The 27,844-nt window shown below is 46.9% G+C and overlaps 1 protein-coding gene and 1 pseudogene across 1 annotated transcript in view; both read left to right on the top strand.

The window, feature by feature from the left end:
• LOC124789236 (sterile alpha motif domain-containing protein 1) overlaps positions 1-27,844 on the top strand; it is a 426,634-nt gene that overhangs the window by 64,149 nt on the left and 334,641 nt on the right. The window lies entirely within an intron of this gene.
• On the top strand, positions 120-237 carry LOC124790807 (annotated as a pseudogene).

Consider the following 27,844-nt stretch of genomic DNA (forward strand, 5'->3'; position numbering starts at 1 on the left):
AGAACCCATGGCTGTCCTGGTCATTAGAAACGACGAAGCATTAGCCTGAGCTGAACACATCTAGGTCGTAGGCGAGTAATGGGCTCGAACTGTTTTAGGTGAACCATGGAAAACCTAAAGGCAACGGCCTTGCCGCAGTGGTTACACCGGTTCCCGTGAGATCACCGAAGTTAAGCGCTGTCGGGCGTGGCCGGCACTTGGATGGGTGACCATCCGGGCCCGCATGCGCTGTTGCCATTTTTCGGGCTGCACTCAGCCTCGTGATGCCAATTGAGGAGCTACTCGACCGAATAGTAGCGGCTTCGGTCAAGAACCCCACGCCCCTCCTATCCGCATCCTCCACCGAGGATGACACGGCGGTCGGGTGGTCCCGGTAGGCCACTTGTGGCCTGAAGACGGAGTGTTTTTTGTTTATTATGGAAAACCTAAGGGAAAATACTTGACGGAGGTTTGAACTTGACAACTCGTGAATACGACCCCATAGTGTAAGACACTGTGCCTCTTCATTCGGTGTCGTGTTCTGTCTGTGCTACTCCTTCCACGTCTATCTTTCATCAGTCTACACGTGCCACTTGGTAGTGATTTATATCGCTGAAGACAGTTTCTAACGATGTAATCTAAAATAAGTACCGCCAGAATCCCTGCAAAGTGTCAGTTTACGAGATCTGGATCCTCTCGCGCCATTACGAGCAGCAGCCGGTACACCGTGGCTGAAGAACACCGGACAGGTGGCACCGTGCTTAACCCGGCCGGAACGACACGGGCTGGCCGAGAGGTCGACGCATCCCGTCCCGGAGAAACCGGCGGCAATATTTCGTGCGCGCGGCCCGCTAAGTGGAACACTGGATGGCGTTTTTGTGCTGGCCGCTATTAATATTCAGCGGCGGTGCAGGGGCAGGATTATAAGGTAGCGGCCGGCCGGTGATAAACGCCGCGCCGCCCGCCGGACCCTGGCCGCCCACGCGCCCCCCCCACACCCGGCGCTGCCCTCGGACGGCCCCGATAAATTTCCGGGCCGCCGAACGCAGCCGCACTCGCCCGCTCTGGCTATTAATTGAGTCCGGCCGGCGACCGCGAGCTTTCCCCTGGCGGCGACAGGCAGCGGCAGGGAAGGGAAGGGAAGGGCGCGCCATGGCAGGGCATGGCCCGGCCCGGCCCGGCCTGCTGGACCGCGTCTGGTGAAAGGCCGCAGGTGCTCCAGCGATCGAGACAACTGGACAGGCGCTTTGTCAGCCGCTCATCTGTTATAGGTCTGCCTTTTGTTGGTACTTTTACAGCTTAACAGCTCATAAACAACGCAGTCTGTTAATCCACAACCTTTGAAATGTTGATGGGTGCATGTCTAGCCCCCTCGGGCTGCTGTAGTGTGTTCCCCCCCCCCCTCTGGCTACTATAGTATGCCCCTCTCTGGCTGCTGTAGTGTGTTCCCCCCTGTGGCTGCTGTAGTGTGTTCCCCCCTGTGGCAGCTGTAGTGTGCGCCCCCCTCTGGCTGCTGTGGTGTGCGCCCCCCTCTGGCTGCTGTGGTGTGCGCCCCCCTCTGGCTGCTGTGGTGTGCGCCCCCCTCTGGCTGCTGTGGTGTGCGCCCCCCTCTGGCTGCTGTGGTGTGCGCCCCCCTCTGGCTGCTGTGGTGTGCGCCCCCCTCTGGCTGCTGTGGTGTGCGCCCCCCTCTGGCTGCTGTGGTGTGCGCCCCCCTCTGGCTGCTGTGGTGTGCGCCCCCCTCTGGCTGCTGTGGTGTGCGCCCCCCTCTGGCTGCTGTGGTGTGCGCCCCCCTCTGGCTGCTGTGGTGTGCGCCCCCCTCTGGCTGCTGTGGTGTGCGCCCCCCTCTGCCTGCTGTGGTGTGCGCCCCCCTCTGCCTGCTGTGGTGTGCGCCCCCCTCTGGCTGCTGTGGTGTGCGCCCCCCTCTGGCTGCTGTGGTGTGCGCCCCCCTCTGGCTGCTGTGGTGTGCGCCCCCCTCTGGCTGCTGTGGTGTGCGCCCCCCTCTGGCTGCTGTGGTGTGCGCCCCCCTCTGGCTGCTGTGGTGTGCGCCCCCCTCTGGCTGCTGTGGTGTGTTCCCCCCTGTGGCTGCTGTAGTGTGCGCCCCCATCTGCCTGCTGTAGTGTGTTCCCCCCTGTGGCTGCTGTAGTGTGCGCCCCCATCTGGCTGCTGTAGTGTGCGCCCCCCTCTGGCTGCTGTAGTGTGCGCCCCCCTCTGGCTGCTGTAGTGTGCGCCCCCCTCTGGCTGCTGTAGTGTGTTCCCCCCTCTGGCTGCTGTATTTTACTTTATTTATTTATTGCCAAATTATAGACCTGTTACCTGATGTTTAAAACAGGTCGTACATCTTACAATTTTCGTTTTTCATCTTTTTACAGTTTTCTTTCCCTTCGTTTTATCTACAACATTTACAAATAATGATTCAAAATAACAATAATTTGAGGTTGAAATATAAATAAAATTTTGTTGTTTTTAAGAAGAATATAAAAAGAAGATAGGATAGATGAGAGATTTATTAGTACCATCACCGAGTGTGACTGACGGTGAATATCTTGGAATGGTTTCATTGAGCCGTTGACTGCCAGTCACACACACACACACACACACACACACACACACACAATGGTTATTAGTAGAGAAATAATGTTTCTTATCCTATTTGTTACTAATCCTATGTATTAACTACATTAGGTGCGCATCCATGTACAGCATTTGGTGTTTTCTTGGCTAGATTGCCAGCAATTTGCTTATTTACTGTCACATCTCAGCTTCCTCCTCTTGTTCCTCCTCATTGTCACTATTTTCGCTGTCACTGTGGGTATCGCTGTCCATCCTCTGGAGATTTCTGTTACGCTGCACATAGGCATGTCTGTGATGTCGTGTCTGCATATACTCTTCATGTGTTGTTTTTGAAATACTGTTTGTCAGTGCGTTTAATTGTGCCCATTGTTCTTCGTCTCGTATTGCTGTGTATATATCTATGTCTGTATCTGTGTAATCTAAGTGTAGTGTATGTCTATTGATCGCGTATTGCCCGCAGAAAAAGACAGTGTGTTCTGGGGAACCTTCTTCCCCGCATGTGCATGTAGGTGTCTGCCTCAGACTCACGCGGTTTAAGTGTGTGGGATAAGGTCCGTGCCCGGTTAAGAAATGTACCATACCGCGGCTGGGATCGATATGTCTCATTCTCAACCACTCCTGTATGTCAGAGGGAAAGTCGTGTAGTCTACGTCCCTTATCACTTACATCCCACTCACCTTGCCATGTATCCAAACGCCAACTTAGAAGGTGACGTATCGTCTCTATGGGCACACCGGTTATTGTGTGTACCTTATCTAGTCTCCCCACCTTTAACCAGTACCTTGCAGATCTGTATTTGATCGTGATATCTGTGGGGCATATTCCGAGCACCACACACAGTGCATCCACTGAGGTGGTACCAAAGGCTCCAGATAGCCTAAGTAGGACACTTCTCTGCCCTCGTCCGACTGCTGTAGTGTGTTCCCCCCTCTGGCCGCTGTAGTGTGTTCCCCCCTCTGGCTGCTGTAGTGTGTTCCCCCTCTGGCTGCTGCAGTGTAAGCCCACACCCCTCTGGCTGCTGTAGTGTGTGCCCCCCTCCTTCCCTTTCTCTGGCTGCTGTAGTGTTCTCCCCTCCAGATGCTGTAGCATGCCCCAACTTCAGTTTTCTGTTACGTGGCCCCTTCCTGATTGCAAGTTGTCGCAAACTCGTCGAAAGCGACAAGACAATTATGAACAGAACAGTGTTCCCAAAACACAGAATGAGACCAAACACTGAGACCACTGGCCTCTGTGAGACTGTGCGCCCAGTGGCGAAGTGGGCTCATCACATGGACCAGAAGTAAATGGGTAACCCTTCTAGCGACAAAATGGGCCGCAGATGGGGACACAACTGACTTATACAGGACAGATTGTTAAAGCTCGAAGCCTGAGAAGCAGCATCTCGGCGAACCCTGTCGACTGTCCGCGTGCTACTGTAGCATCTATGGAAAGTAGCTGAAGGAGAGTCAAGCCACGAGCAGGCGGCGTGGTGGGTGAAGTTCACGCCTTATCATAGAACATGGAGGACAGAGGATTGCCAGCTCCGCAAAGCAAGTCTGACAACAGAGTACTGGTGCAGGAACAAGGTACAGGCACATCACTGAACAAGAAGCTCTGCAACAAATGATTACTACCCATTCTGTGTTCACTGAAAGACTTCGTCGATTACAATTGCAGCGGGAACCGGATCATAGAGACTGGACTGTGGATGAGTGTGTGTCATCTGGTCAGCTGAATTAGGTCTCTTGTCACACCACACTGATGTTTGTGTCCAGATTCGGAGTCATAGAGACGAACGGCTGGTCGAAACAACTACACTTGTACTCCGAAATCCACCTTGCGGTGTGTGGTGGAGGAAACTTCGTGTAGAACTGTCACTTCCCCTGTTCTTGTTCTAGTCGCGAGTAGTTCCCGGAAAAAATTATTGTTGGTGAGGCTCCGTCTGGGCACGAGTATCTCTCATTTCATCTTCATATCTTTTCGCAAAATACATATTTGTTGACTCTTCTAGGAACGCCTACGCTCCCAGAACGTGAACAATAAACCCCACCGTGGTGCACAACACCCCTCCTGCCGCGGGTGCCACTGGAGTTCGTTGCTCATCTCTGTGACACTTTCGTGCTTACTAACTGAACCTATAACGAAACGTGCTGATTTTCTTCGGATCTTCTCTGTTTCCGCTGTTAATCCTATCTGGTACACATCCCATGCTGACGAACAATATTCAAGTACTGATCCAACGAAGGGTTTGGTTAGCTACTTCCTTTGATGATGGATTAGATTTCCTAAGGATTCTTTCAAAGAATCTCTGTCTGGCATCTGCCTTTATTAAACCACGCCACTGGCGCAGGCCGATGGTGGCAATATTGTGATACGGGAGCTATTCACCTGGTCTGCCATGATATCTGTGGTAATGGAAGTCATGGTGAAAGCTGTGAACATTACCGCAGACCACCTGCATCCCTTCATGTGTGATGCCTTCCATGACGGCGGTGGCGCTTTCCAGCAGGCTAACACTCCCTGTCACAAGGACAGAATCGTGCTAGTGTTGCTTCATGAGCATGTCAGTAAACTGCCGCTGATGTTTTGATCACCAAATTCTGCTGATCTGAACCCAATAAAACACGACTGCGGCACTCTCGGGCGCCAGCTCTACTACCACAAACCAACAGTTAGTGCAGATATATGGTGCCACATACCTCCTAAAACCTACCAAAAGAGTAGTCTAATCAAAGGCACGGTGAATACCTCCTGTATGGTGGCTCTAAAGATGGACCAACATGTCGCTAAGCGAGTGATAATGATGTATTGGCCCATCAGTGTGGATGGCCTACTCCAGTTTGACATCGTGAAATTGCACTTATAGAGACTAAACATACGGTGCCTTATACACTGAGTCCGCTCGTGGTCTCGGGGTCGCGTTCTCGCTTCCAGAGCACGGGCTTCCGGGTTCGATTATCGGCGGGGTCAGGGATTTTCACGTGCCTCGAGATGACTAGGTGTTCGTGCTGTCGTCACCGTTTCATCATCATTCATGCAAGTGGCGAGATTGGAATGAGCAAAGGTTAGGACTTTGTACGGACGCTAAAACCGCGCAGTTGAGCGCCTCACGAACCCATCATCATCATCATCTTATACATTGAAGAGCCAAAGAAATTTGTACTCCTGCCTAATATCGATTAGGGCCCCAGCGAGCACACAGAAGCGCAACATGACGTGGAATAGACTCGACTAATGTCTGAAGTACTGCTAGAGGAAATTGACACCACGAATTCTGCAGGGCTGCCCATAATTTCGTAAGAGTACGAAGGGATGGGGATCTCTTCTCAACAGCACGTTGTGAGGCATCCCAGACGTGCTGAATAATGTTCATGTCTGGGGAGTTTGGTGGGCAGCGGAAGTGTCTGAACTCAGAAGAGTGTTCCTCGAGCCACTCTGTAGCAATTCTGGGCGTCTGAGGTGTCGCACTGTCCTGCTGTAATTGCCCAAGTCCGTCGGAATGCACAATGGACATGGATAGATGCAGGTGATCAGACAGGATGCTTACGTACGTGTCACCTGTCAGAGTAGTACATCTAAACGTATCAGGGGCCGATATCACTCGAACTGCACACGCCCCACACCATTACAGAGCCTCCACCAGTTTTAACAGTCCCCTACTGCCATGCAGGGTCGATGGATTCATGAGGTTGTCTCCATACCCGTACACGTCCATTCGCTCGATATAGTTTGAAACGAGACTCGTCCGACCAGGCAACACGTTTCCAGTCATCAGCAGTCCAATGTCGGTGTTGACGGTCTCAGGCGAGGCGTAAAGCTTTGATTCGTGCAGTCATCAAGGGTACTCGAGAGGGCCTTCGACTCCGAAAGCGCATATCGATGATTTTTCGTTGAATGGTTCACACGCTGACACTTGTTGATGGCCCAGCACTGAAATCTGCAGCAGTTTGGGGAAAGGTTGCAATTCTCTTCATTCGTCGTTCCTCCCGTTCTTTCAGGGCGTTTTTCCGGCCGCAGCAATGTCGGAGATTTGATGTTTTACCGAATTCCTGATATTCACTGTACACTCGTGAAACAGTCGTACGGGAAAAACCCTACTTCATCGCTATCTCGGAGACGCTGTGTCCCATCGCTCATGCGCGGACTATAACACCACGTCCAAACTCACATAAATCTCGATAACCTGCCATTGTGGCAGCAGTAACCGATCTAACAACTGCGCCAGACACTTGTTGTCTGATACAGGCGTTGCCGACCGCAGTGCTGTAATCCCTCTGTTTACATGTTTCTGTATTTGAATACGCATGCGTATACCTGTTTGCCGGCCGCTGTGACCGAGCGTTTCTAGACGCTTCATTCCGGAACCGCACTGCTGCTACGGTCGCAAGTTCGAATCCTGCCTCGGGCATGGATGTGTGTGATGTCTTTACATCTACATCTACCTGATTACTCTGCTATTCACAATAAAGTTCCTGGCAGAGGGTTCAGTGAACCACATTCATGCTGTCCATCTACCGTTCCACTCTCGAACGGCACGCGGGAAAAACGAGCACTTAAATTTTTCCGTGCGCGCCCTGATTTCCCTTATTTTATCGTGATGATCATTTCTCCCTATGTAGGTGGGTGCCAACAATGTTTTCGCAATCGGAGGAGAAATTTCATGAGAAGATCCCGTCGCAACGAAAAACGCCTTTGTTATAGTGATTGCCATTCCAATTCACGTATCATGTCTATGACACTATCTCCCTTATTTCGCGATAATACAAAACGAGCTGCCCTTCTTTGTACTTTTTCGATGTCATCCGTTAGTCCCACCTGATGCGAATCCCACACCGCACAGCAATACTTCAGAATAGGGCGGACAAGCTTAGTGTAAGCAGTCTTTTCGGTAGACCTGTTCCACCTTTTAAGTGTTCTGCAAATGAATCGCAGTGTTTGCAGTATAATCTATGTGATCGTTCCAATTTAGGTTGTTTGCAATTGTAGTCCCTAAGTATTTAGTTAAATTTAAAGCCCTCAGATTAGTGTGACTTATCGCGTAATCGAAATTTAGCTGATTCCTTTTAGTACTCATATAAATAAATAACTTCACACGTTACCTTATTCAGGGTCAATTGCCACTTTTCGCGCTACACATATATCTTATCTAAATCATTTTGCAAGTCATTTTGATCATCTGATGACTTTAAAAGACGTTAAAGAAGCATCATCTTCAAACAATCTAAGACGGCTACTCAGATTGTCTCCTATGTCGTTAATATAGATCAGGAACAATAGAGGGCCTATAACACTTCCTCAAAATGGTTCAAATGGCTCTGAGCACTATGCGACTTAACATCTGAGGTTATCAGTCCCCTAGATTTCGAACTATTTAAACCTAACTAACTTAAGGACATCACACACATCCATGCCCGAGGCAGGATTCGAACCTGCGACCGTAGTGGTCGCTCGGTTCCAGACTGCAGCGCCTAGAACCGCACGGCCACTGCGACCGGCAACACTTCCTCGGGGAACGCCGGATATTGCTTCTGATTTACTCGATGACTTTCCGTCTATTACTACGAACTATGACCTTTTTGACAGAAATCACGAATTTTGTCACACAAATGAGGCGATACTCCGTAGGCACGCAGTTTGGTTAGAAGACGCTTGTGAGGAACGGTGTCGAAAGCCTTCTGGAAATCTAAAAATATGGAATCAATTTGACATCCGCTGTCGATAGTACTTATTACTTCATGAGTATAAAGAGCTAGTTGTGTTTCACAAGAACGATATTTTCTGTATCGGTGCTGACTATATGTCAATAAACCGTTTTCTTCGAGGTACTTCATAATGTTCGAATACGGTAATCGAATACAGTTTGATTAGTTAGGTTTAAGTAGTTCCATGTCTAGGGGACTGATAACCTGAGATGTTAAGTCCCATAGTGCTTAGAGCCATTTGAACCATATACCAGTTTTTTTGGCGCTTCAGTGTACACTACTGGCCATTAAAATTGCTACACCAAGAAGAAATGCAGATGATAAACGGGTATTCATTGGACAAATATATTATACTAGAACTGACATGCGACTGCATTTTCACGCAATTTGGATGCATAGATCCTGAGAAATCAGTACGCAGAACAATCACCTCTGACCGTAACAACGGCTTTGATACGCCTGGGCAATGAGTCAAACAGAGCTTGGATCGTGTGTACAGGTACAGCTGCCCATGCAGCTTCAACACGATACCACAGTTCATCAAGAGTAGTGACTGGCGTATAGTGACGAGCCAGTTGCTCGGCCACCATTGACCAGGCGTTTTCAATTGGCGAGAGATGTGGAGAATGTGCTGGCCAGGGCAGCAGTCGAACATTTTCTGTATCCAGAAAAGCCCGTACAGGACCTGCAACATGCGTCGTGCATTATCCTGATGTAATGTAGGGTTTCGCAGGGATCGAATGAAGGGTAGAGCCACGGGTCGTAACACATCTGAAATGTAACGTCCACTGTTCAAAGTGGCGTCAATGTAAACAAGAGGTGACCGAGACGTGTAACCAGTGGCACCTCATACCATCACGCCGGGTGATACGCCAGTATGGCGATGACGAATACACGCTTCCAATGTGCGTTCACCGCGATGTCGCCACACACGGATGCGACCATCATGATGCTGTAAACAGAACCTGGATTCATCCGAAAAAATGACATTCTGCCATTCGTGCACCTATGTTCGTCGTTGAGTACACCTTCGCCGGAGCTCCTGTCCGTGATGCAGCGTCATGAGTAACCGCAGCCACGGTCTCCGAGCTGACAGTCCGTGCTGCTGCAAACGTCGTGGAACTGTTCGTGCAGATGGTTGTTGTCTTGCAAACGTCCCCATCTGTTGACTCAGGGATCGAGACGTGGCTGCACGATCCGTTACAGCCATGCGGATAAGATACCTGTCATCTCGACTGCTAGTGATACGAGGCCGTTGGGGTCCAGTACGGCGTTCCGTATTACCCTGCTGAACCCACCGATTGCATATTCTGCTAACAGTCATTGGATGTCGACCAACGTGAGCAGCAATCTCGCGATACGATTAACCGCAACGGCGATAGGCTACAATCCGACCTCTATCGAAGTCGGAAACGTGATGGTACGTACTTCTCCTCCTTACACGAGGCATCACAACAACGTTTCAGTAGGCAACACCCGTCAACAGCTGTTCGTGTATGAGAAATCGGTTGGAAACTTTCCTCGTGTCAGCACGTTGTAGGTGTCGCCAGCGGCGCCAACCTTATGTGAATGCACTGAAAAGCTAATCATTTGCCTATCATAGCATCATCTTCCTGTCGGTTAACTTTCGCGTCTGTAGTGGTGTAGCAATTTTAATGGCCAGTGGTGTACATTTTCGACCTGAGCAGGATTAAGAACGCGGGGAACGCTTGTGGAAAGAGCGACGCTGTGTAACTTGGCGCTCACGACGGGTGCTGGGAGACTTGTTAGCGGCAGGCCGGTGGCACGTAGGCCTGTCACGTGACGGAGGGCCTAGAAAGCGAGGCGAACCCCGTGCCTGGGGCCAGGGGGCGCCGCGCTCGGCGGCAGGTGGCGACCTCTGTGACCCGCGGAGAAATGCGAGCGGCCGCCGCGGTCACCCGCGCCAGTGAAAGGCAGCGGCGCTCCGCTCCACTCCACTCCACTCGCCCGCTCCCAGCTTCCGCTTGTCCGCCTAGAAACGCGCCTACACCGCGCGTACATTAGCTCGGCTCCTTTCTGCTGCCAGCGCACGCACGCCGCAGCCAGGCACGAACCGCGCCGTCGCAGTTCCTGCAATTAGCCGCGAGTGATGCCGGGCGCTGGGCTCCCAGACAGGCGCCTCTCTATCATGTTCTTAGGCGTCTCGCACCACGAGCGCCTTCGTATTTCGTCGGAAAATACCCGGTGCACGAGGTATGCCTGCGATCCTCCTTCAGACATTAACATCCGCAGCAGCACTTGAACCATTTGCACAAAAAATGAGGAAAATGGACTCTCCAGTTGGGTGCGTGAAGGGAAACATCATCATCATCATCATTTAAGACTGATTATGCCTTTCAGCGTTCAGTCTGGAGCGTAGTCCCCCGTATAAAATTCCTCCACGATCCCCTATTCAGTGCTAACATTGGTGCCTCTTCTGATGTTAAACCTATTACTTCAAAATCATTCTTAAACGAATCCAGGTACCTTCTCCTCGGTCTGCCTCGACTCCTCCTACCCTCTACTGCTGAACCCATGAGTCTTTTGGGTAACCTTGCTTCTCCCATGCGTGTAACATGACCCCACCATCTAAGCCTGTTCGCCCTGACTGCTACATCTATAGAGTTCATTTCCAGTTTTTCTTTGATTTCCTCATTGTGGACACCCTCCTGCCATTGTTCCCATCTATTAGTACCTGCAATCATCCTAGCTACTTTCATATCCGTAACCTCAACCTTGTTGATAAGGTAACCTGAATCCACCCAGCTTTCGCTCCCGTACAACAAAGTTGGTCGAAAGATTGAACGGTGCACAGATAACTTAGTCTTGGTACTGACTTCCTTCTTGCAGAAGAGAGTAGATCGTAGCTGAGCGCTCACTGCATTAGCTTTGCTACACCTCGCTTCCAGTTCTTTCACTGTGTTGCCATCCTGTCAGAATATGCATCCTAAGTACTTGAAACCGTCCACCTGTTCTAACTTTGTTCCTCCTATTTGGCACTCAATCCGTTTATATTTCTTTCCCACTGGCATTACTTTCGTTTTGGAGATGCTAATCTTCATACCATAGTCCTTACATTTCTGATCTAGCTCTGAAATATTACTTTGCAAACTTTCAATCGAATCTGCCATCACAACTAAGTCATCCGCATATGCGAGACTGCTTATTTTGTGTTCACATATCTTAATCTCATAAAGCCAGTCGATTGTTTTCAACATATGATCCATAAATAATATGAAAAACAGTGGAGACAGGTTGCAGCCTTGTCTTACCCCTGAAACTACTCTGAACCATGAACTCAATTTACCGTCAACTCTAACTGCTGCCTGACTATCCATGTAAAGACCTTTAATTGCTTGCAAAAGTTTGCCTTCTATTCCATAATCTCGTAGAACAGACAATAACTTCCTCCTAGGAACCCGGTCATATGCCTTTTCTAGATCTTAAAGCATAGATACAATTCCCTGTTCCACTCATAACACTTCTCCATTATTTGCCGTAAGCAAAAGATCTGGTCCTGACAACCTCTAATAGGCCTAAACCCACACTGATTTTCATCCAATTGGTCCTCAACTAATACTCGCACTGTCCTTTCAACAATACCTGAGAAGATTTTACCCATTCCCTCCTATTTTCCTTCAATTCATCTGTCGTTTTGGCAGATACTATAATTCGCAGATAGTTTGCATAGGCGATGCAGCCTCTAGCGCTTGTCACATTCTGAAGCAACATTGTTTTCCTTAAATGCAACGGCCTTACGCCACCTTACTGCGAGAGCATGTATAACGGCCTGGTACCACTCTACTAGTCGATGTCGAAGTCAGCGTGTTACGTCAGCAAGGACCTCACCGACATCTCTGTACTGCTTACCGCGGAGTGTGTCCTTCATTGGACCAGATGGAAGTCGGATGGTACGATAATCTGGGCTGTAGGGTGGATAAGGAAGAACAGTCGAATGAAGTTTTGTGACCTCCTAAAGGGTGCGTAGCGTAGACTTGTGAGAGGCCTTGCGTTGTCATGAAGGAGGAGTAGCTCGTTTCCATTTTTGTGGAGACGAACACGCTGAAGTCATTTCTTCAATTTCCTGAGGGTAGCACAATATACTTCACATGATGCAGCTCTCCATGCTACTCTCTCCATGCTACTCTATCCTGTGCAAGCTTCATCTTCTCTCAGTACCTACTGCAACCTACATCCTTCTGAATCTGTTTAGTGTATTCATCTTTTGGTCTCCCTCTACGATTTTTATCCTCCACGCTGCCCTCCAATACTAAATTGGTGATCCCTTGATGCCTCAGAATATGCCTCGCCAACTGGTCCCTTCTTCTAGTCAAGTTGTGCCACAAACTCCTCTCCTCCCCAATTCAATACCTTCTCATTAGTTATGTGGTCTACCCATCTAATCTTCAGCATTCTTCTGTGGCACCACATTACGAAAGCTTCTCTTCTCGTCTAAACTATTTATCGTCCACGTTTCACTTCCATACATGGCTACACTCCATACAAATACTTTCAGAAACGACTACCTGACACTTAAATCTATACTCGATGTTAACAAACTTCTCTTCTTCAGAAGCGCTTTCCTTCCCATTGCCAGTATACATTTTATATCCTGTCTACTTCGACCATCATCAGTTATTTTGCTCCCAAAATAGCAAAACTCCTTTACTACTTTAAGTGTCTCATTTCCTAATCTAATTCCCTCAGCATCGCCCAATTTAATTCGACTACATTCCTTTATCCTCGTTTTCCTTCTGTTTATGTTCAAATTATATCCTCCTTTCAAGACACTGTCCTTTCCATACAGCTGCTCTTCCAGGTCCTTTGCTGTCTCTGACAGAATTACAATGTCATCGGCGAACCTCAAATTTTAATTCCTACTCCGAATTTTTCTATTGTTTCCTTTACTGCTTGCTCAATATACAGATCGAATTACATCGGGGACAGGTTAGAACCCTGTCTCGCTCCTTTCCCAACCACTGCTTCCCTTTCATGGCGCTCGACCCTTATAACTGCCATCTGGTTTCTGTAAAAATTGTAAATAGCCTTTCGATCCCTGTATTTTTCCCCTGCCACCTTGAGAATTTGAAAAAGAGTATTCCAGTCAACATTGTCAAAAGCTTTCTCTAAGTCCACAAATGCTAGAAACGTAGGTTTGCCTTTCCTTAATCTATCTTCTAAGATAAGTCTTAGGGTCAGTATTGCCTCACGTATTCCAGTATTGCTACGGAATCCAAACTGATCTTCCCCGATATTGGCTTCTACCAGTTTTTCCATTCGTCTGTAAAGGATACGTGTTAGTATTTTCCAGCCGTGTCTTATGAAATTGACAGTTCGGTAATTTTCACGTCTGTCAGGACCTTCTTTCTTTGGAATTGGAATTATTATATTCTTCTTTAAGTCTGAGGGTATTTCGCCTGTCTCGTACATCTAGCTGGCTCTCCCAAGGCTGTCAGTAGTTCTAATGGAATTTTGAACACTCCCGGGGCCTTGTTTCGGTTTAGCTCTTTCAGTGCTCTGTCAAACTCTTCACGCACTATCATATCTCCTAAAAAAGTACAGAATAATAATTATGGTGTATTGATATCCTGAATAAAAACAACCTGCTTCAGAAAAAAGTTTGTTGCATTACGTACTGAACGGCCATCCTAATAAGTTACAGTGTGGTAGTCGAGTCGACTGTACTCTCCAGTCTTGTGGGGGAAGGTGGGTGTGGGTAGGGAAGAGCGTCTGTAGGTAGGGAACGCGTATTTCGCCCCCTAAGACTCGGTAGTCGTAGGTGTGGCAGGCGCGACCCGAAGGTGAGCCCGCGGCGGTTCCGCTCCACTGACGCAAGTAGAGCAGCGGCGGCTGCCCTGCCCACTGCCGGGCCCCCAGTGAAAGCTACCTCAGCCGGCGGTGGCGGCGACCTTCCGGGGGACGATGTGTCCGTCAGGGCACGCTCGTCCACAGAGTGTCTCCGCTTTTCACTGACAGCGCATTGCTTTGGAAATCGCACAGCCCGGTCAAAGGGGCACTCGCAACGGTATCATCGAAGGAGGGCAAGGTCCGGAAGTCTTTCATTCAAAACGGCAAGTCTTTCTCTAATTAGTTACTGAGAAATGCCGGATTTAAACTTCATGGAAGATTGTGTGTCCGACCGGGACTCGAACCTGGAACCTTTCTCTTTGTCAGGAAACTGCGCTACGGGCTGAAACATCAAACGACGACTCACGACCCGCCCTCACAGCTTTAATTGAACCAGTACTTCAACTGATTTCCAGAAGGCTTCTGATACCGTTCCTCACAAGTGACTATTAATCAAATTGCGTGCGTATTGAGTATCGTCTCAGTTGTGTGACTGGATTCGTAATTTCCCCTCGGAGAGGTCACGGTTCATAGTGAAAGACGGTAAATAATCGAGTGGAACGGAAGTGATATCTGGCGTTCCGCACGGTAGTGTCATAGGCCCTCTGCTGTTCCTAATTTACATAAATGATGTAAGTGGTAAACTGAGCAGCCCCCTTAAATTGTTTGCAGATGACCCAGTAATTTACCGTCTAGTAAAACCATCGGACGATTAATTCCAATTACAAAATGATATAGAGAGAATTTCTGTATAGTGCGAAAAGTGGCAAATGGCACTAAACAAAGAAAAGTGCGAGGTCATCCACATGGGTATTAAAAGAAATCCGACAAGTTTTGAGTATACGATAAATTGCACAAATCTAAGGGCTGTCAATTCGACTAAATACCTAGGAATTACAATTACGCGCAAGTTACATTGGAAATACCACATAGGTAATATTGTGGGGAAGGCGAAACAAAGACTGCGCTTTGTTGGCAGAACACTTAGAAGATGCGACAGACTCACTAAAGAGACAGCCTACATTACACTTGTCCGTCCTCTGCTGGAATATTGCTGCGCGGTATGGGATCCTTACCAAGTAGGATTGACGGAGGACATCCAAAGAGTGCAAAGAAGGGCAGCTCGTTTCGTGTTATCCCGCAATAGGGGTGAGAGTGTCACTGATATCATACGCGAGTTGGGGTGGCAGTCATTGAAACTAAGGCGGTCTTCTTTGCGGCGAGATCTATTTACGAAATTTCAATCACCAACTTTCTCTTCCGAATGCGAAAATATTTTGTTGACACCCACCTACGTAGGGAGAAAGTATCATATTAATAAAGTAAGAGAAACCAGAGCTCGAACGGAAAGATTTAGGTGTTCCTTTTTCCCACACGCCATTCGAGAGTGGAATGGTAGAGAAGTAGTCGAAAATAGTTCGATGAACCCAATGCCAGGCACTTAAGTGTGAATTGCGGAGTAACCATCTAGATGTAGGTAGATGTAGATGTACCTTCGAAAGAAATATTACAGTTCTGTATACCTTACGGGACTAGTACTGCCGGAAGAAAGGATATTGCTTAGTCCAGGGAATTGTTTTCAGAATGAATCGTTTACCGAATCGAATACATATATACGTCCGATCAACAAGGCAAGACAATTTCCCGAAAACAAAAACGTAAAAAATAATGCGAAATTAGCGGTTTTTTGCGAAATAACGAGAAAAAGGCGATTTTTTCGAGGTATCGCAAAATTGTGTAATTTTGTTGTATAAAAATGTTATTAATCTAAGGACGGCAGTTTACTAATATTCGTAGCGGATAATTGTTGAATATCAAAACTGTATTTGGACTTCTAACATCCTCAAGGCTTGAGTTCGTATATAATTTCAAACTGATAACTATTTCCCGCGTGACGAAGAAAATAGCACCAAAATAAGCGAAAAGAAACCGGAATTTGACAAAACTATTGAATGTGGCAAAATAATCAAAACACCGAATTTGGCAGAACAAGTCACAGAATTTGGCAGAAAAAATTAACTGCATTTGGCAAGAGCAACACTGACTTTGGCAGAAACGATACCCTATGTGGCAAAAAGACATCGAATTGGAAATATACACTTAATTTGATAAATAAATAATAATCAGTTTGGCAAAAGTATTACCTAGTTTGCAAAAATAACAAGTAATATGGCAAGAAAATTACAATGGCTTTGGTCATAAAATGAAACAGTTTCTTCCTCTCCCTTTACATCGGCCCAAAAGGTTCCGAAACTACATTAATAAAAAATAGACGCAACATTCATACGACCACGTGAAAAATCTCAGGAAAGTCCATCGCCGGCCGAAGTGGCCGTGCGGTTAAAGGCGCTGCATTCTAGAACCGCAAGACCGCTACGGTCGCAGGTTCGAATCCTGCCTCGGGCATGGGTGTGTGTGATGTCCTTAGGTTAGTTAGGTTTAACTAGTTCTAAGTTCTAGGGGACTAATGACCTCAGCAGTTGAGTCCCATAGTGCTCAGAGCCATTTGAACCATTCTGAAAGTCCATCTTCGGGACGTCGTTCAACCCGCGTCTCACACTGCCTTAAATGCCAGTTATGTCGCTAAAGCGTTGAGTCTTCATTTAAATTTCTACACTTTGTCGATTTGTTGTAGGTTCGTATTGATAACACAAGCCTTATTTACTCGTGATGATCTTTTCCAGAAGAGATTTGTCCATGTTTGGCATTTCAGCCAAGTTGGGGCAGGAATCCACGCGTTGTTTTTGTTCGGGAGTCAAGGTGTCCGGGACAAACTTCGTACACGCTTTCCTTCGAAACATGTTGGAGACTGACTTGAACACTTGATTTAGAGATGTTACTGTACTGCGATTTGTGACCTAACAACGTTGCCACACTAGGCCGCACGCCCACTACTTCACACTGCTTGACGTCACTTATTCGCCAGGAATAAAATCAGGCTCGGAACGTTTTGGACGGACGGTGTGTATTCCGACAAACAAACAGATTATATTCGATGGAAATACCACAAATGCTTACTGCGATCACTCATCTATAAAAATACGAGCTTAAAAATGGTCGTCTAAGAATTTTTACTCAGTCCTTTTCGTATACAGTCTCGGAGTTCTAACATGTCATCTTTCGATTTCACCTCTGATGGGTGAGGATACTTCTCGTAGAGATACTGGGAATGTACAAAACTTCTGTACTTGTTTATTCAGGCAGTCGGTTGGTCATCGTTCGCGTTTGATAGCTACTCGAAGTGATTCTAAATAGTTGCTGGTAGTTAAAATTAAATCACCAGCACAAATTTGTGGGATACAAAATTATTATTTTCCGTACGTTCATCTTCTTACTTGTTATCTTTCCATGTACAATCAACTAGAGTACAGGTTACAGTAAACGTTATTGAATAAATTATATTATACATACACTTGTGTACTGTAACATATTGTGTAGTTATATACAAACCTGAAACACAGCCATCCAAATGCGGAACGTAATACAACGGTAGCAGAATCTAGCCTGCGCAATGTTGAGTCCCTAACAGGTGGCGAGTAGCGAAATGCAACCCGCACAGCATATCGAAGGCGCACCGTCACACTCCTGTCTGCAGACTGCGGCCTTCGGTCGCGTGACATCACTCTTATGTCAGCCGTGACTTTTTCTCATATACGCCAGCAAACTTCCTTCACAATCGAAAGGCTAACATTCATCACAGCTTCATTCCTACACTCCTCTGCAGTTTATACAGATTTTTAACGAAGAGACCAAAAGATAAACATGAGTGAGTGCTTCATATGTGAATGCAGGCTTTCCCAGTGTATAGGTACTGCTGATGAAATCTTTTCGGGCCTCCATCCGGGTAGCTGAGTCGAAAAACCGCGACGTTTCGGTGAGTGTCATTCTCATCATCTTCTTCGGCAGGATTTTCGACGCAGCTACCGGATGGAAGCCCGAGAAGATTTCATCATGAGTGCTGTTGCCTTTCAAGTGTGATATACCTGTTCTTGGATCCGGCATCTGATGTTTGGAGGTTTTATTATTCCTCCTGACTCTTGGATTGCAGTGGCCATCAGTTCGAAGCCTGGTTTGATGCAGCTCTCCACGCAACTGTACCTTGCGTAAATCTCTCCGTATTTACAAACTACTACACCCCGCGGACGGAGGCTGACACTCGCATCGCCGGCATCTGTGGCCGATCGGTTCTAAGCGCTACAGTCTGGAACCGCGCGACCGCTACGGTCGCAAGTTCGAATCCTGCCTCGGGCATGGATGTGTGTGGTGTTCTTAGGTTAGTTCGGTTTAAGTAGTTCTAAGTTCTAGGCGACTGATGATTTCAGAAGTTAAGTCCCATAGTGCTCAGAGCCATTTGAACCATTTGACACTCGCATCCGAGTTTTCTTTTTTCTGTTCTATTTCCATTATAGCATCACAGTTCAGGTACGGAAATGAATTTGACAGCTTAGCAGACCTGGCAAGAAACAGGCGACCACGTAGATTATACGTAAAAGAGTGTGGAGGGCTAGCCTAAGTTTGCATCTCTGAAGTTTTTTTATTTTCTGCCTTCGACATTCTTGTTCAAAATGTACGACAGTAGCTTAAGCAGTTGTGCGTTAGCTGCTGTGCCGCACTAGTTACTCGGGTCAATGTGTGATCTCTTTAGATACTTCTTGAACTGGTCCTTAAAGTGCTTCGGAGGAGCACCACGTGGCCTTCCAACTTTCCTCACGTCACTATGCAAAATATGTCGAGGAAGTGTGTTGTCTTTCATCCTCGTGAAGGCACTGTGCCGATATCTAAAGTACACAGCCTGGCGGCGAGCGACGCAGGAGTCATAAACGCCTACTTCAAAAATGGTTCAAATGGCTCTAAGCACTATGCGACTTCTGAGGTCATCAGTCCTCTAGAACTCAGAACTACTTAAACCTAACTAACCTAAGGACATCACACACATCCATGCCCGACGCAGGATTCGAACCTGCGACCGTAGCAGTCGCGCGGTTCCGGACTGAAGAGCCTACAACCGCTCGGCCACAGCGGCCGGCTAAACGCCTACTGTACTGTCGTCTAAAGCTGTTTTGAACGAGAGACTTTCTGGTCAAAATCGACTACTCGAAATGCGTGCGCCTTTCGTGCCTGCGTGTAAATCAACAAACAACTACATCGCATGTGTGTCCATGACGTGAATTATTTATAGATTGTGCCGAGTACGGAATTTTAAGTTTCCGAGTATTCTGCACACTGCACATATGCAGAAACGAAAGACTGTGGCGGCATCTGCTAACGTCGGAAGTTATAACCTATTCTCGTCGAGCTCGCTTCTGTTACAACACTAATTTTGTACTTTCGTTTCTTGTTAATCTTTATTATGTTGCTTACTTTGTTTTCGTAGCAATTGGCAAGTTACAGAAGGTCTTGGAATTTTTCCCTAGTAGCGTTCTTGTAGTCTTTCCTGTAGACGGAATATCTGAAAGCCAAAACTATTTACGTTCTAAAGAGAGAAAACCTACTCTATCCATAAAGAAGAACATAAATTTCATCATCTGGATTTGCAGCTTCTTTTGTTGACTGTGTTTGCAGTTAAAATTGTAGGATGTGAGGTCCGCGAGATATGCAAAACGCCGTTTTATTTCAGTACCCAAACATGTTTCAGCACCACTGTACCATCATCAGTGGGTTTCCGTTTTACTTATTCATGACACTTGGTGTGCATGATTTTTCCAGATCACGTGTATATTATTTGAAAAAATATATTATCTGGAAAAATCATGCACACCAAGTGTAAAGAATAAATAAAAGAGCAACCCACTGATTATGACACAGTGCTGCTGAAACATGTTTGGGTACTGAGAATAAAACGGTGTTTTGCATATCTGGCGGACCTCACATCCTACAAAGAGCATAAATATGTAAACGAGTGCAATGAAAATTATTTTAACAGTGAGAAAATCAAGATTACTGGACGAGAAGAATAATTTTCGTTGTTATTTGGCAGTTAGCGAGAAAACAAGATACAAAGGATAAAGCAAAAAGGCGCTGTTTACTGCGCTCTGCATATTGTCTAATGCGTTTCCAAGTGAGTATTTTGTCTAGCAGACAAATGGATATGTTCTGAAATGTTTGGTTGGAACTTTTCCTATTCTTTCAGTGTGAACAGTTTATCACACCATTTTTGATAAGAGCTTCTACTATGAATTCTGCTTCAGCCATTAATAAACTCTATTGTCATTGCTTGTTCCTTCATTTTGCAATCATATTTAGATTTTTTCATAAAAGGGTAGTCCCTCACAACCTCACTCTCACCATTCAGATGCCAAACTGCACAGCAGACAGCTCTCACAACACCGGCATTTTTGGCGCTGCCGTGTAAACGAAAATGACTACTCAAAACAGACGAGACTCAGTACGGGGATGGGACGCCAGGGGCGCTGCAGTAGAAACGCTTGTCTCGAGTATAGTCAGTTGGGACAAGAAATTCGATCGTGTAAGATGGGCTTAACTTGTTGACGCGTCCTGTGTTTTATAGCCGTCATCCCTGCATCGTTCCATATTAGAGATGCACTGGAAAATGCCACCTCACGCACATAGGCGTCACTTGATTGAACCTTGCCATATTTGGGCATATTCCGACGCGTAGCCTCCGTCGTCATGGTGAGTGTGGCGGATAGTGGTCATTGACTCTGTAAACACAGCCCTTCTCGTGTGTGCATATTCTGCGCAGCGCTAGGCTGACGTTCGTTAGGTACGCCAATATGCAGTGCTTCAGCTGCTTTCTGAAGACAGGTTTTGGTTACAACTTGAGAATTAATTTCTTCATATGATACCGGCTTTATCTCTCGACATCGTATTTCCCGACGGTATGTCTGGAGTGTAGCCTTGTACGGGAGTGAAATTTGGACGATAAGTGGTTCAGACAGGAAGAGAATAGAAACTTAGTATGAAGGCTTTCACGACCGGATGACATATCTTCTGGTAAACGTTCCGGGATGTGAGGTCGTGGTCCATGAAACTCTTCAGCTCCTAACGTTTCGTCCAGAGCTGCGCTGGACATCTTCAGAGGGGTGTTTCTCCTCCGGTGAGTCTTGCCGACTGACGGGTCGGACGTCTGAGAGCGACTTATATATCGTAGAAAGTGGGCGTGACCAGAGTTACACGTGATATGCAGAGATAATCTTTGTCAGAGATAATCGGAAAGAAGAGACCATGAAACTTAGTGATATTTGGACAGTAGCACTACAGAATTGCTAGACAGTTTTATCCGTGATGAGATTAGGATCGATAGTTAAGTTTCATCTCTGACAAAGGTTATCTCTGCATATCACGTGTAACTCTGGTCACGCCCACTTTCTACGATATATAAGTCGCTCTCAGACGTCCGACCCGTCAGTCGGCAAGACTCACCGGAGGAGAAACACCCCTCTGAAGATGTCCAGCGCAGCTCTGGACGAAACGTTAGGAGCTGAAGAGTTTCATGGACCACGACCTTACATACCGGAACGTTTACCAGAATAGAAACTTCTGAATATAGTGCCACAAGAATATTTAAGATCGGCAAAAGACGCACGACACCCTTTGGCTACACCGGGGATACATAAAATTCCTTGTAGTTGTGGACAGGTTTATATCGGTACCACAAAGAGAAGTGTGAACACCCGTCTTCTTGAACCTAAGAGGAATTGCCGCCTGGGTCACACGGATAAATCGGCCGTAGCGGAACATGTTTACCAGGAAGGCGATCATGAAATAAAATTCAGCGAGACGAGCTTCATATCTACAACCTCGCATTATTATGCACCCTTTTATAGAGAGGCTATGGAAATTGATAAACACCGTAATAATTGTAACAAAAAAATGGCTCTGAGCACTATGGGACTCAACTGCTGATGTCATTAGTCCCCTAGAACTTAGAACTAGTTAAACCTAACTAACCTAAGGACATCACAAACATCCATGCCCAAGGCAGGATTCGAACCTGCGACCGTAGCGGTTTTGCGGTTCCAGACTGCAGCGCCTTTAACCGCACGGCCACTTCGGCCGGCAATTGTAACAGGAAAGACGAAGCTGTTAAACTGGATAAAATTTGGATGTCGGCGTTGCACCGCAAGCGTGACGATCGATGACTTTCAATCGAGAATGTTGGCATTAACAGGGACAATCTCATAGCCGACGCCACGTGATGGACAGCGGCGCCCTCTGTACTGCCTATATAATCAGCGCTTCGTCGAGTTCTCTTCGCAGTTCGCTGCTTTACCTCCGAGGATGTCTCCCGCAGTCGGAGACGAAACGTCAGGGGAGAGTTTTATACTTCGACCACGGCCTATCAGCCCGGAAGTTTTAAGTGAAGACAATACCGGCCGTGAAAGACTAGTGTTATAAAGTAGTGCTGAAGGATGGGTGGATGGATGGATGGATGGATGGATGGATGGAATGACAAATGAGAACTCGATTGGGAAAAAGCAGAAATTAATGGCACAACTTGACCAGAAGAAAGGATCAGTTGCGCGTGGACACATCTTGAGACATGAAAGAGTCGTATTTGGTAAATGGAGGGGAGGAGTAAAAAATGTAGAGGCGATCAACAGTAAGCAAGTTCAAATGTATTCAAGTTACAATAGTTCTGTAGAGATTATGCAGATTGCACAGGATAGAGCAGCATGGAGAGTTGCATCAAACCAGTTTTCGGCCTGAAGATAAACAACAAGTGTGAAATCTTATGGGACTTAACTGCTAAGCTCATCAGTCCCTAAGCTTACACACTACTTAACCTAAATTATCCAGAGACAAACACACACACACACACACACACACACACACACACACACACACTTACACACACCCATGCCCGAGGGAGGACTCGAACCTCCGCCGGGACCAGCCGCACAGTCCATGACTGCAGCGCCCTACACCGCTCGGCTAATCCTGCGCGGCTGAAGATCACAACAGCAGCAATGGAGCTGAATGATATTTTCACTCTGCAGCGGAGTGTGCGCTGATACGAAACTTCCTGCCAGATTAAAACTGTGTGCCGGGCCGAGACTCGAACTTGCTACCTTTGCGTTTCGCAGGAGAGCTTCTGGAAAGTCTGGAAGGTAGGAGACGAGATAGTCGGAGAAGTAAAGCTGTGAGGACGTGGCGTGAGTCGTGCTTGGGTAGCTCAGGTGGTAGAGCACTTGGCAAAGGTCCCGAGTTCGAGTCTCGGCCCGGCACACAGTTTTAATCTGCCAGCAAGTTTCAGCAATGAAGCTGTCTCAGTAACATCAGAAGGGCACTGATGACCGCATGGTCAATAGCCCTGATTTCAAAAACAAGAAGAAGCAGATTCCACTTTCGCAGTTCCTTCCGTAAAAGCGGAAGTCCTCGTCTGTTTACACGGTTTGCACCCGCCGTCCAGAATTCCTGCGAGCGCCGACCTTGGCGATATTTCCCCCGGTGCGGCGGTGACAGGGACAGTTGGCTGCCGCCGTCGCCGTGCGTACCGTCGATGGCCGAGTCACGCCGCCTATCGCACGCCCTGCCGGGCGCAGCTTTCTCTTTAAACTGAGCCGAAAACCGTGCCGGAAAGCCCGAAATTACGGCGCCTATTAATCCCACGATCGCGTGCCGGCCTTGCTCGCTATTGTCTCCCGCTGTTAATACATTCCCGCCGGCCGCGGTAGCCGCCAGCCAAGGCCGCCCCTCCTTCCCCCCCCCCCCCCCCTCCTCTCCAGCCCCCACCCCTCCTCTTCCCCCCCGCCACCCAATCAACCGAGCGGCTCGCCCCAAGCCTTCACCTTCGGCCAAAACAACAGTCACGACGCCGGCGCACTCTTGGTGGCACCCGTTTGTTTCCGCTCGACTATAACCATCTCCGTCGCTAAACGAACTAGCGCGGAAATTTTAAAACTGAAAGCCTACTCACAGAAGTGGCCGTTGGCAGAGAATGGTGCTGTATGCATAAAAGAGAATAAAATTGTGAAATTTGCGCTACAGCGAATGTGCACTTGCCTCTAGATGCTCTTAAATTCCTATGTTACTAACAAGTCTTTGGCAGCGTTGAAACGACAAACTCATGTGCACAATCTCCGCCCCCGGTAGCTGAGTGTTGCTGAACATGTGTATTCCGTGCGAAGGCTGTCCCGAGGACATGGCCATATAATTATGTTTCAGTGAGCTAGAGGTTGTTTTTGTGGTCTTCAGTCCTGAGACTGGTTTGATGCAGCTCTCTATGCTACCCTATCCTGTGCAAGCTTCTTCATCTCTCAGTACCTACTGCAGCCTACATCCTTCTGAATCTGCTTAGTGTATTCATCTCTTCGTCTCCCTCTGCGGTTTTTACCCTCCACGCTGCTCTCCAATACTAAATTTGTGATCCCTTGATGACTCAGAACATGTCCTACCAACCTATCCCTTCTTCTAGTCAAGTTGTGCCACAAACTTCTCTTCTCCCCAATCCTATTCAATACCTCCTCATTAGTTATGTGATCTATCCATCTAATCTTCAGCATTCTTCTGTAGCACCACATTTCGAAAGCTTCTATTCTCTGCTTCCCCAAACTATTTATCGTCCATGTTTCACTTCCATACATGGCTACACTCCATACAAATACTTTCAGAAACGACTTCCTGACACTTAAATCTATACTCGATATTAACAAATTTCTCTTCTTCAGAAACGCTTTCCTTGCCATTGACAGTCTACATTTTATATCCTCTCTACTTCGACCATCATCAGTTATTTTGCTCCGCAAATAGCAAAACTCCTTTACTACTTTAAGTGTCTCATTTCCTAATCTAATTCCCTCAGCATCACCCGACTTAATTCGACTACATTCCATTATCCTCGTTTTGCTTTTTTTGATGTTATTGTTTGTTGATCTTATATCCTCCTCTCAAGACACTGTCCATTCCGTTTAACTGCTCTTCCAAGTCCTTTGCTGTCTCTGACAGAATTACTATGTCATCGGCGAACCTCAACGTTTTTATTTCTTCTCCGTGGACTTTAATAACTACTCCGAACTTTTCTTTTGTTTCCTTTACTGCTTGCTCAATATACAGATTGAATAACATCGGGGAGAGGCTACAACCCTGTCTCACTCCCTTCTCAACCGCTGCTTCCCTTTCATGCCCCTCCACTCTTATAACTGCCATCTGGTTTCTGTACAAACTGTAAATAGCCTTTAGCTCCCTGTATTTTACTCCTGCCACCTTTAGAATTTGAAAGAAAATATTCCAGTCGACATTGTCAAAAGCTTTCTCTAAGTCTACAAATGCTACAAATGTAAGTTTGCCTTTCATTAATCTATTTTCTAAGATAAGTCGTAGGGTCAGTATTGCCTCACGTGCTCCAATATTTCTGCGGAATCCAAACTGATCTTCCGCGAGGTGCGCTTCTACCAGTTTTTCCATTCGTCTGTAAAGAAATCGTGTTAGTATTCTGCAGCTGTGACTTATTAAACTGATAGTTCGGTAATTTTCACATTTGTCAACACCTTCTTTCTTTGGGATTGGAATTATTATATTCTTCTTGAAGTCTGAGGGTATTTCGCCTTTCTCATACATCTTGCTCACCAGATGGTAGGCTCTTGTCATGACTGGCTCTCCCAAGGCCGTCAGTAGTTCCAATGGAATGTTATCTACTCCCGGGGCCTTGTTTCGACTCAGGTCTTTCAGTGCTCTGTCAAACTCTTCACACATTATCGTATCTAAACGTACTAGCGCGGAAATTTGAAAACTGAAAGTCTACTCACAGAAGTGGCCGTTGGCAGAGAATGGTGCTGTATGCATAAAAGAGAATAAAATTGTGAAATTTGCGCTACAACGAATGTGCACTTTCTTCTAGACGCTCTTAAATTCCTACGTTACGAACAAGTCTTCGGCAGCGTTGAAACGACAAACTCATGTGCACAACCTCTGCCCCCGGTAGCTGAGTGTTGCTGAACATGTGTATTCCGTGCGTAGGCTGTCCCGAGGACATCGCCGTATCATTATGTTTCAGTGAGCTAGAGGAGCAGACCTATTCAGTGATGCCAGCACGGTAGCCAGTCAGAGAGCTAGTTGGCCTCGGTAATAAAAAACTGAGTGGAACGATCAACAAACTAACTTGAATGGATGTCATGTGACATCCGCAACGACCAAACCCAACGATCAACAACGAAGAACTGCAAAAAAAAAGTGGTCAGCGCGACGGAATATCAATCCTAAGGACCCGGGTTCGATTCCCGGTGGGTCAGAGATTTCCTGCGCTCAGAGAATGGGTGTTGAGTCGTCCTAATCTTAATTATTTCATCCCCATCGACGCGCAAGTCGCCGAGTTGGTGTCAAATCGAAAGACCTGCACCCGGCGAACGGTCTACCCGACGGGAGGCCCTAGTCACACGACATTTACATCTTTATGTGCACAGTTATCCGTTGATGCTCATATCACAAGTAGACGTAGTAGATATCCATTTTCAATCACAGTAAAAAAAAAAAAACAACATAAAATCGAAAATCGCGTTAAGTGTTACTGCATAGACTAGTGGTTCAAATGGCTCTGAGCACTATGGGACTCAACTTCTGAGGTCATCAGTCCCCTAGAACTTAGAACTACTTAAACCTAACTAAGCCGGCCGCGGTGGTCTTGCGGTTCTAGGCGCTGCAGTCCGGAACGGCGGGACTGCTACGGTCGCAGGTTCGAATCCTGCCTCGGGCATGGATGTGTGTGATGTCTTTAGGTTAGTTAGGTTTAAGTAGTTCTAAGTTCTAGGGGACTGATGACCTAAGATGTTAAGTCCGATAGTGCTCAGAGCCATTTGAACCATTTGAAACCTAACTAACCTAAGGACATCACACACATCCATGCCCGAGGCAGGATTCGAACCTGCGACCGTAGCAGTCACGCGGTTTCGTACTGTAGCGCCTAGAACTACTCGGCCACCCCGGCCGGCACTGCATACACTACGCGAGATAACGGTTCTAGGATCACTGAAAAATAAAAAACATCTTTTGTGCAAATTGCACATGACGACTTCATTACAATACACACAAACAACTACGTGTGAACAGTAATTTATTTCCTCTCTTTCTTCTTCTTCTTCTACTGCTGCTGCTGCTGCTGCTGCTGCGACATATTTATTATGGGGGATCTTCTGAAACAAACTTACGAGGTAAAAGCTTCCTAGAAGTAACAAAGTGCACTGAAGAAACACTTAGCTGTAGGAAACGTCGTGTCATCAACCCTCATTAGAGGCCGTAAACCAGAAGTGTAATCCTCATTAAGAGTTGATGCTGTTAATTGTCCTCTCCATAAAGTCCACTAGTGTAGCGATGCAATATCATGTTAGTTACTTACAGTCTCCTCGTTGCACTAAAGGTTCTGTAGTCGGCGGTGTACACCAAACGTGTCCAACATTTATTTTTACAGTTCACACCACGTGCTCAGCGTCAAAAAAAGAAAAAAATCTACTTAGTAAACACGTTACTCTACTGTCCGAACAGCGCAGCTTTTTAATTATTTGCGTAATATTAGCTTAAGACAAAAGCATATTTGCACTTCATAGTCTCACTACGCGTCGAAACCAGTCCGCATTATGCACCGAAAACACAGTCAAAAGTTGCTGCCATTCCCTTTCTCACGCACGACAACGATCTGTCTCCACTTCTCTCCCGACTCCTTTGTTACCTCTTCACAAAGCAACCTGTCGATATCTTTTAAAGCTTGTCTCTCTCTCTTAACATATTAGGTTAATTACAATTTAACATTAATATACAATTTTGTGCACGTAGAAATATTTTAACAACATGTTAATAGACGAGTATGTACTCAG

Source organism: Schistocerca piceifrons, chromosome 3 (genome assembly GCF_021461385.2).
Source record: "Schistocerca piceifrons isolate TAMUIC-IGC-003096 chromosome 3, iqSchPice1.1, whole genome shotgun sequence".
In the NCBI taxonomy this organism is placed as follows: Eukaryota; Metazoa; Arthropoda; class Insecta; order Orthoptera; family Acrididae; genus Schistocerca; species Schistocerca piceifrons.